Here is a 9240-nt window from a genome sequence, read left to right on the forward strand (position 1 = left end):
TGTTAATTACAGAGTGCTAAATACATCCTTAGTGTTAAAAGATAGACTTCTCTGTTTCATACAGCCCAAGTTGATGGTGAAATAGCTAGTGTCATTTAGTGATTTTAATAAATGGAAGGTATTGTAAATGAAGGATAATGCTTTGATCAGGACTTCTGGCAACTCAGGAGTCATCTTTCACTTAATGGCTCTGCATGCTTGGCCTTACTTGCTCTGTATTTTACTCTTATGTCCGTGGGTTCCATGGCACAGGCTGCCCAGGGAGGTGGTGGAGTCACTGTCCCTGGAGTTGTTCAGGAACCATGTGGATGTGGCACTGAGGGACATGATTAGAGGGCATGGTGTGATGGATTGGTGGTTGGACTAGGTGATCCTAGAGGGCTTTTCCAACTTTAATTGATTCTATGATTCTATGAGAGATCTGAATTTAGAGAGAGCAACAGAAAGAGGACAGAAGAATCAGGCACGGTGTTTCTTATTCTGAATGCACAAACTTGCTTCTATACCTTCACCTCTCTGTGCTTTTTAGCTGGTAGGGAGCCACGAAGGAGGTAATGTGAGGTCTGAAAGTGGGTGGATGGTTTCAGTAAAGCATTACACAGAGTGGGAAGCTTGTGAGTGAAAAGATCTCTGAAGACTGAAGTCTGTTATACAGAACAAACACATGCTGGTATGAATTTCCTCCAAAGTGGAGCCCACCTGCTTTCATCCTCCCTTTATGAATCTGTGAAATGTGGATGGAAAACCTTGACAACCCCTCCTCCAAAGGAGGAGAGAAAAATCTGGCCTCCTCACAGTAGAATGATCCCAGTAAAGGCATTCTTCCACAGGCTTCATTTTAAAACGTTTAGGTTCAAAAATGCATTTGAGTTTGGCCAAAGATGTCAGGTTTGATCTAACAGGCTTGGGTGTAAACATCTATTGGAGTGCTTTGTCACATTATTGCTGTGTTGTGAAGTAAGGATCCTGTGGGCTGGAGAGGCCACTCTACTGTCTTTAGGAGGAGCTTACTCAGATGTATGAATTATCCAGCACTTTGATTAGTACCAGAGGGGAGATCTGAACGTGGAATAGTTTGCAAATGGAGAAACCAGACGGGGGCAATATGCATACCCATGCGACATCAGTATTCAACTTCAGAGCAACTTCTGTGTGAGCATATATGTGCTCATTGCAATATCCTGAAAATAATTGCATACATATGTACAACAGCCACACCCTCCAGCACTATCAATAGACTTAACCTAAGTATTATGTTGAGTCGCAAATGAACAGAATAGACTTTATTTCAGGAGTGTTGAACACATGGCTGCCATCCAACAACTTCAGCATGGCACTCACCCAAGAAATCGCTCTAAGGCAGCCTAATCAGGACAGGACTCCTGGCAAAAGCACATTTTGAGACAAGGCTCTCTCTCTTTTTCCAAAGTAGAAAACTCCTTTGATGGCACTTACAGAGAGAGAGCATTTAAGAACATTCTCAGGTGCCTTTTTGTTTTTTTTTTTCAAACTGACTCAAAGAGCATGGAAGGAAAATTGCAGGACTCATTTTAACACTTCTCCTGGATCCAGTTAGACAGTAAAGGTTGGGTAACGGCCAGCTGATTTCATTTTAGTTGCTTTTTTTTTCCACTTCTGTCAATAGGGAAAAGCTCATAACTTACTACAGAAGGTTTTAATTCTTCTCTGTAAACATCACTGGTGCCTTAGACCTGAACGGTGTCAGAAAGCTGAGTTAAATTCGCTCATAGTGGGCTACCCAGCTTTAGTTTTTCACTGTAATACATTTCAAAATGCTGGTTTGGGTTTTTGTAATTGTTTTTTGTTTTTACCCACTGTTTTATTGCTTCTGTACTACTGTTCTTGCACTGCAAATGGCTGTCCTCAGAGCTGTGGTTTGTGGCAAAAATGTGAATGCAGGAAAAAAGATGGGAGTGATTCAACAGCAGCAGTACAACTGAGTGTGTCCAACAGCACAGTGCAAAGGGTCTGCAGGAGATGGATGGACTGGGCTGCTGCAGTCCTGCAGAATCTTCACCAGTTGTTAACAAATGAGAATGAGATACAAACTCATAGAATCATAGAACCATAGAATTACAGAATGGCTTGGGTTGGAAGGGACCTTAAAGCCCATCCAGTTCCATTCCCCTGCTACCTAGATCAGGCTGCCCAGGGCCCCATCCAATCTGGCCTTCAATGCCAGAAGTGTGGTTTTAGAATGAAAGTGTGGTTTCAGGTCTGCTGACATAATGGAAATATTTAACCTCCTTCTGACTTCACAGCCAGCCAAACACCTTAAAATTGCCAGAAATGTGACATTCAGAAAAGAAAAAAAAAAAAAAAAAGAAAAGAAAAAAGAAAAAAGTGCAATTCTGGTCTGATGAACGACAGCCCTCCAGGAAAGTCCAACAAGGATGAGAGTACAATGGAAGAACTTGAAAAATAACTGTGAGATGAAGTTTGATGTTAAACCTTGGTTTCGGAGAGTTTGACATCTCATGCCCCAGACTAATAAATATTTTTTTAAAAATTATCCAAACACCTATTTTAAACATAAACATTTTCTTCCCATTTTCTGCAAATGTGTGAGCATAGGATTAAAAATAAAAACGTAGGACTCACTCGTCACTTGTACACATTGTCCAATTTGAGAGACCAAAAAAATAAATAAACGTGTCAAGTATCTTACTCTAGTTATCATTTTGCCCTTCTTTTGTAGCATAAATAAGATAGGTTGTAGAGTTTGTATTTTTGAAACATAGATCAGTCTTAGGACCCTTGCTATCTGATTCTATTATTTTGGATATCACATACAGCAAGAAGAAAAATAACACAACTCCAAGAGAGGAATGTAGTAGAACTGTTAATTAGGGTTATATAATTATATAATATGATATTATTATTATATATTATATTATATGTAATATTGGACAACTGTCATACGGGGGTTTGGATTCTTATTTTTATTTTAAATTCATTTTATTTTAAATTCAATTCTGGCTAAACTGAGAAGTTTCTAAACCGTCAGTCTACAACATCAGCTCTGGCCTCCCATACTTTAAGGTAGTAACTTAGAATCACAGAATCATAGAATTTTTTGTGTTGGAAGGGACCCTTAAAGGCCATCTGATCCAACACCCCTGCAATGAAGAGAGACATCCACAGCTCAGAGTGCTTAGAGCCCCATCCAGCCTGATCTTGAGTGTCTCCAGGGATGGTTTCCACCACCTCTCTGGGCAACCTTGTCCTATCACAACAGAGGCAGCAGAAGTGGATAGAAAAAGATCTTACTGCAGCAGTTTCTGTGGCACAAGCTGCTTCTATACTTGCAGACAGTGTAACCACCTCTCTCTTCTGACTAGGGACAAGCTCTCACCTGGTGGCTTTCCCTTTCCCCACTGGTCCCGCAGTCTTGGGTCTCCATGTTGCAGAGCTTACAAATCCCAGCAGCAAAACTGGAAAGCTGCATCCACTAGAATAAAGTGAAATATCCAGAGAGCAAGCGCTGCTGCTGTGTAAAGAATTTATTAGCAGCAGGAACAGACGCCCATATCAGCACTTCACCGGTGGATAAATCAGTGGTTCACTAATGATGTTTCAGTTGATTGAATTGGATTTGTAAGACAGAAATGCAGCTGCAGACTGAACATGCCAAGAGAATAATGACTAACCAATCCCTAACACCCAGAGCTTCTGTATATATGGGATAATTTCATTTCTGTTATTATTTATTTTTTTGTACAAGCAAAATCTTTAATGTCTCTACCTAATCACTTTTTGGATTGCATTTATTCCTGAGTTTATGCCTTTTTGTGCGCAAGAGAAACTTCTCATTTTAGCTGGGGCTAACACTAAATCTTGGTTGTGCTGCAGCTTGTGGGAGTTTTGTTGTATTACAGATGTGACCTCTTCAGAAGATACCTGAACAGCAAATACTGGAATTGCCCATGGTTATGAGTGGTATTGATAGAGGTCACATTACCTCATGCCATTATCTGCATGTTACATGTGCTGCCTTTGGCATATTTGGTGTTTCCTTTGCATGCATGTCAGGTTCCTTTAACAGTAGCATTTCAGAGATGATCTGGCCAAGTGCCCTCATTTGCCTCTTCCCCGGTTGCTCTCTGGGGTTCCAGCCAGTAAATCCCCATGGGTTTTAAGCTCTAAATAGGCTGCTGCTCCCCCTCCTCAGGATCATGCTGAGCTGAAGTGGTGCCTGCTGGAAAAGTAGAAAACAGGATGCCAGCTGGCAAAGAGGGCTGAAAAGAAGGAAGAAAAGAGATAAAATGATTCTCAAATTGAGAAACTGCCTTAGCAACATCCTCATTTGCGGGGGTGGGAATAGATCACGGTTGCCTGGCTGGTCTTTCAAATGGCTGAGCTCTTAAATCACAGTTATGCCTTTCCACCAGAGAGATGGAGTTGACAGAGATGTACTGTTGAGACACACTATAAATTGAACAGATGGATTGTGAAGCCCAGGCTCTGTATCCAGTAGTTCCTCCCACGAAGGGAAAAGCCTTTCAAAAGCTTCCCCAGTGCTCAACAGGATCTTGGTGGCTTCATTGCACTGCTACTTTAGAAAGGCTTTGGTCAGCAGTTAAAACAAGCAGGGATATTTACTGGAGGTGGTTGACTGAAGCCTGCCCAGAGAGGAGTTGGCAGTGATCCTCTTCCCACCACTGGCTCAGCAGGAAGGGAGTTGTGTGGTTTGACTGGGAAAAGAAGAGAGAGCGATCCTTCCTCCCTTGGCCAGCTCTGGGCTGGAGCTGCTAGGAGGTACCAAGGGCAACAACGCTGTGGTAAGGGGCCTGGCACCTTCCTCTGGCAGCATTGATGCTGCTGGAGGCACCAGCTTTTTTCTAGGCATCTAGACTAGAACTCCTCATTTGCTCTTCTGGCTCACAAGTGTCTGGGTAACCTTTCATCCCTTAAGTGTAGGAGACAGATAGGAGCGTAGGAGCTGAGAGAAGAGGAAGCACAATGAGGCTGCTGAGAGTGTGTGTTGGAGTGAAGGGAAACAAGTGAGGTGGGATCAAGAAGAATCATAGAATGGTTCGGGTTGGAAGCACTCTCTGTGCTGTGACAGAGAGACTCCTTACTCCAGAACCTCCTCTACTACCAGAGGCAATAAATAAAATTACTGACAAAATAAAGGTTCAGTGCTCACTCCTTTGCTTGTTCTGTTGAGAAGATCCATCTTCATGTCATCTACAACTCCAATGCGAGAGCCAAAACAAGTATCTCCAGAGTGCAGAGGTTCTTCTATAGAGTTCTTCTAAAGAGATCAGTTATTTGCCCTTTACAAGCTTTTTTTTACTATGCAGACTTTCACTAGGAGAATGTCCTATATTTCCCCTGTCAACAGCAGTTAAATCTTGTTTGGAAGGGGAAAATGGGCTGCCTTAGGAGCAGTCTGGTGCCTTCAATAGCTCTTTTAGTCTCAATGTTACCTGCATTATGCAAGACCAGTAAATTTAAATCCATCTCTATGGCATGCCTATGGCTAAAGCTTTTTTCTTGGTAAACACATTGATAACAATGAACTGCACTCGTAGCTTTTGTTAACACTGTGGAAATTGTTATTCCAGGCATAGACTGCAGTTTGATAGTCCCCACCAGTGAAAAAGAATTGTTCCCTTCAGCCCAAGAAGCTATCACATCCTACTGGAATAAAACATGCCAATAGTTTATAGTGTTGAAACTTTAAATCATATAGAAGAGTGGTAATGGAACAATTTTATTTAGATAGTTTAACTTCCTTCATGCCAGGATTTTGAAGTGGGAAATGATATAAAACCACCATAGTGTTAGAGAAGATAAAGCAGAATGTCAAGAACAATGTATCTTTCTTTCTCTAATAGGGTGCACAAACTTATAAAAATAATTGTGAAGAAAAAGTGTCAAAAATTGTGTTCAATGATTTTGCAGTATTATTTTCATTTCTTGGTTTCTAGAAATAAAATTGGATTTTCTTTATCCTTCTTAACTGAGCAACCTTTAAATTTTGTAGAACAACTTAGGCAGTCATACTTTGCAGGGCTTGAAATAACATTAGAATGCAGACTCAGTCTATGAAAAACACCTACGCTGCCTCTCCTACTGCTGCCATCCCCACAAAGCTACCTGGAATTAAATGGATGTGCCCCGCAGTGCATTTTCCTACCAGTGTCCATCATGCTTCGGATCTCTGAGCACCCAGCTAAACAGTTTCCAGAGTTTCTCTCGCTTTCAGGTCATTTTCAGGTCACCTATGTTCTCTTCCTCTTTCCTTTGTTTCACAAAGTTTCTCTCAGGTCCAGAGGAGGGCCAGGAAGATGAGCAGAGGACTAGAGAACCTCCCCTACCAGGGCATGGACATTTTCTTGCTGGGTGCTTGTATGTGGCTAGCCCAAATATGTCATGTGATTCAACACTAGGCCTCTAATCCCTGCAGTGGTTTATACTGAACCAATGGGGATAAACCTCAACCATGTAAACACGCTCCTTTGGCACAGCATCTGCAAGCCTGAAGAGCTGTAACTATTACACATAAAGTAGCAATGTAGAAAATAATTAGAAATCCTAGGATAAAGCTTCCTGTGGTTTTGCCAATCTTTTATGTTCAGCGTGGAAGAAAAAGCACATTTTCCTATATGAGAAAAATATACCAGAGAAAGTTAGGTCAACATGCCTAATGAAAGTAGTGCAAGAGGAGCGCACCAAGCAGGAAAAGTCTGTGCAAGCTGTGAGCACTATAAAAGTATTTGTGTACATTCTTTTAGTGATGTTAGAATCTACAAATGCATGCATCTGTGGAGTTCATCACCTCCACAGGTCTGCTCATCTGATTGCACAAGCGAGTGTTTCCTGTAAACCTACAGATAAGCTGTAAACAGCTTAGCAGAAGGGCTCTTACAACTGAGCTTTTTACTTAGGGAGTGATCAGACAATTAAGAGCTGCTGGCAGATGCAGGTGGCAGAATGCTTTGGTGAAGCTGAGCCACTGAGTGACTTCTGAAGCTACAAAAAAGGATGCGTGGGACAGCTGAAAAAGGAACCTCAGGACTGGTATTTTACTCCTGATCTTCAGTGTAAGCAGCACATAAAAAATTCCACAAATTGCCATAAACAGATCAGAGGTCTCCTATATAATCATCCAATGGCAGCTGTGTAGATGACAGTGTAAGAAAAGTCCATGAATAAAACTATTTTTTATCCCTTCTCAACATCCAGTAAGGCGTAGCTTAGGGAGATCGGGGGACAGTGGTTCAACTCCATGTTTAACAGCCCTTCGTAGACTTTTGCCTCACAGCTTTTTTGAACCAAGACTTTGGTAAATTGTTATCTTTATTCAAAACAATGTTTAAAAATCAAAAAGGAGGATGTGTCAGGAGCTCTGTTTGGAAAGCAGTTCTATCAACCCTTCCCGTCCTTTCCTCCCCACAGCAGTATTTCTTTAGGATGGGTGTAAACAGCAGTCTTGGGGACAGTAACAGAAACTCCTGCCCTGCTGGAACTGATAGCTGAAGCTTAGGCACGTGCACTCACCTACTTCAAAGAATGGACTGAGCCCAGCCAATTCTACAACAGCCAGGTCCCCAAGAGAATACCTGAATACCAAAGTCACAGTCCATCACCTACTCAAAGCTCCACTGCACATCACCTATGCAACCTATGCTCAGCAATTCCAGCCACATAAGAACAAGGACATACAGAGAGGAGTGAAGCTTCATACTTTAAGTGCAATCACCCTTCAGGAGTGACTGAGAGTCCTTTGGAGGCTGCCATTCTACATAAGAGAAAGTCCATGATTTTTTTTTTTTTTTTTTCTCCTTTGGACCCTCCAAGCATGACTGCAGGAGACAAGACAGCAGGTTATACAAAATTTCTTCACAGCAAGACTGTATTATTTATTAAGCAGTATGTTTCCCAGTTAATTCATACTTTTATGAAAATAGAAGGAAAATTGAGTTCTTGATGCTTCCTTTAGATAGACTGTATTTGGTCAGTAATCTTGGCACACCATAATTCTCTCAGGCAGATATTCAGTCCAGCCTGCCAAATATCACTTAAAAACCCAAGATTAAGCAGCTAAATTAAAGTGTCTTGCTTTTCTCAATTTCTATTCAATGAGTTGTACTCTGACAAATGTAACAACAGATGAAGATGTCAATATTTGAAATTATTTCATATAATGACTGAGAAGCTTCTGCAAAAAAGCCATAAGAAAGAAAAAATCCACTGTGCATTATGTAAGTATTTATCATTCTTTAAAGCTGTTACAGAAATTTAAGTTGCTCTACATTGTAGATCCTTCCGTGATATTTGCAGCTAACCATTAAACAGGACTACTAATAACAAAGATGAATACTTACCAATAATTTTGATGAGAAGTTATTTTGCTCAAAATTGTTTAATCTCCTCTGTTTCCCTGTATACACAGGCATATTAAACCATCAGCTGCTTTAGGAGGAAATAATTCTACAAGGACAGGCGTCCTTGACAACGTCACCACTGTATAAGTAAGTATTTTTTCTTTTGATAGGAAACAAGAGGCCATTGCTTCATTTTTATGTTTATACTGTGCCAGTTCTGAAAGTTTTTCTTTTCTTTTAAGAATGTGTACACTAAAAGAGATCCATTCCCACTTTTCTCCAGTCTTCAAAAGCATCTTCAACCAACCACAAGCTTCTGAAGATGAGGCAGTTTGCATAATTGGCATGTAGCACATCATCATAGTTTCTGAAGCTGGTTTCCCTAATTTCTTGTATGAGAACTTTGCTTGTAACTGCAAGATGCATTTTTTTTTTTTTCTGTTAGAGCTGAGAATAGCTCAAGACAACTACTACCACCATGAAGAACTTCCTCTCAGCAGGACTGTACAAGCAGTTGGTATAGCTGAAAGTAACACTGTGATGTTTTGGAGAAGGAAAAATCAAGTCTGCAGCATCATTGCTGCATTCTATTCATGAGGTTGACATACCATCATCACTGGGGAATACAATAAAAAAAGGAGTACATGGTCTGTCACTTGAGCATTTCAACAAAAAGCACGCATGCAGGACTGAAAAGTGTTACAGACATTCTGACTCCATGCACATTTTTGAGTTGCAATTACCTTGCTTCCATGATGATGCTTTTCTGAGGTATTTCTTAGAACTCTAAAATGACACAGGAGACGGAATAAGCTGTAACACAAAATCTCCAGGTTCTACTGAATAACCAGCAAAATACAGCCCACCAGCAACTGCCTGCATC

This window comes from Lagopus leucura, unplaced genomic scaffold (assembly GCF_019238085.1).
Source record: "Lagopus leucura isolate 7727_CA_CO unplaced genomic scaffold, USGS_WTPT01 Super-Scaffold_100001, whole genome shotgun sequence".
Taxonomy (NCBI): Eukaryota; Metazoa; Chordata; class Aves; order Galliformes; family Phasianidae; genus Lagopus; species Lagopus leucura.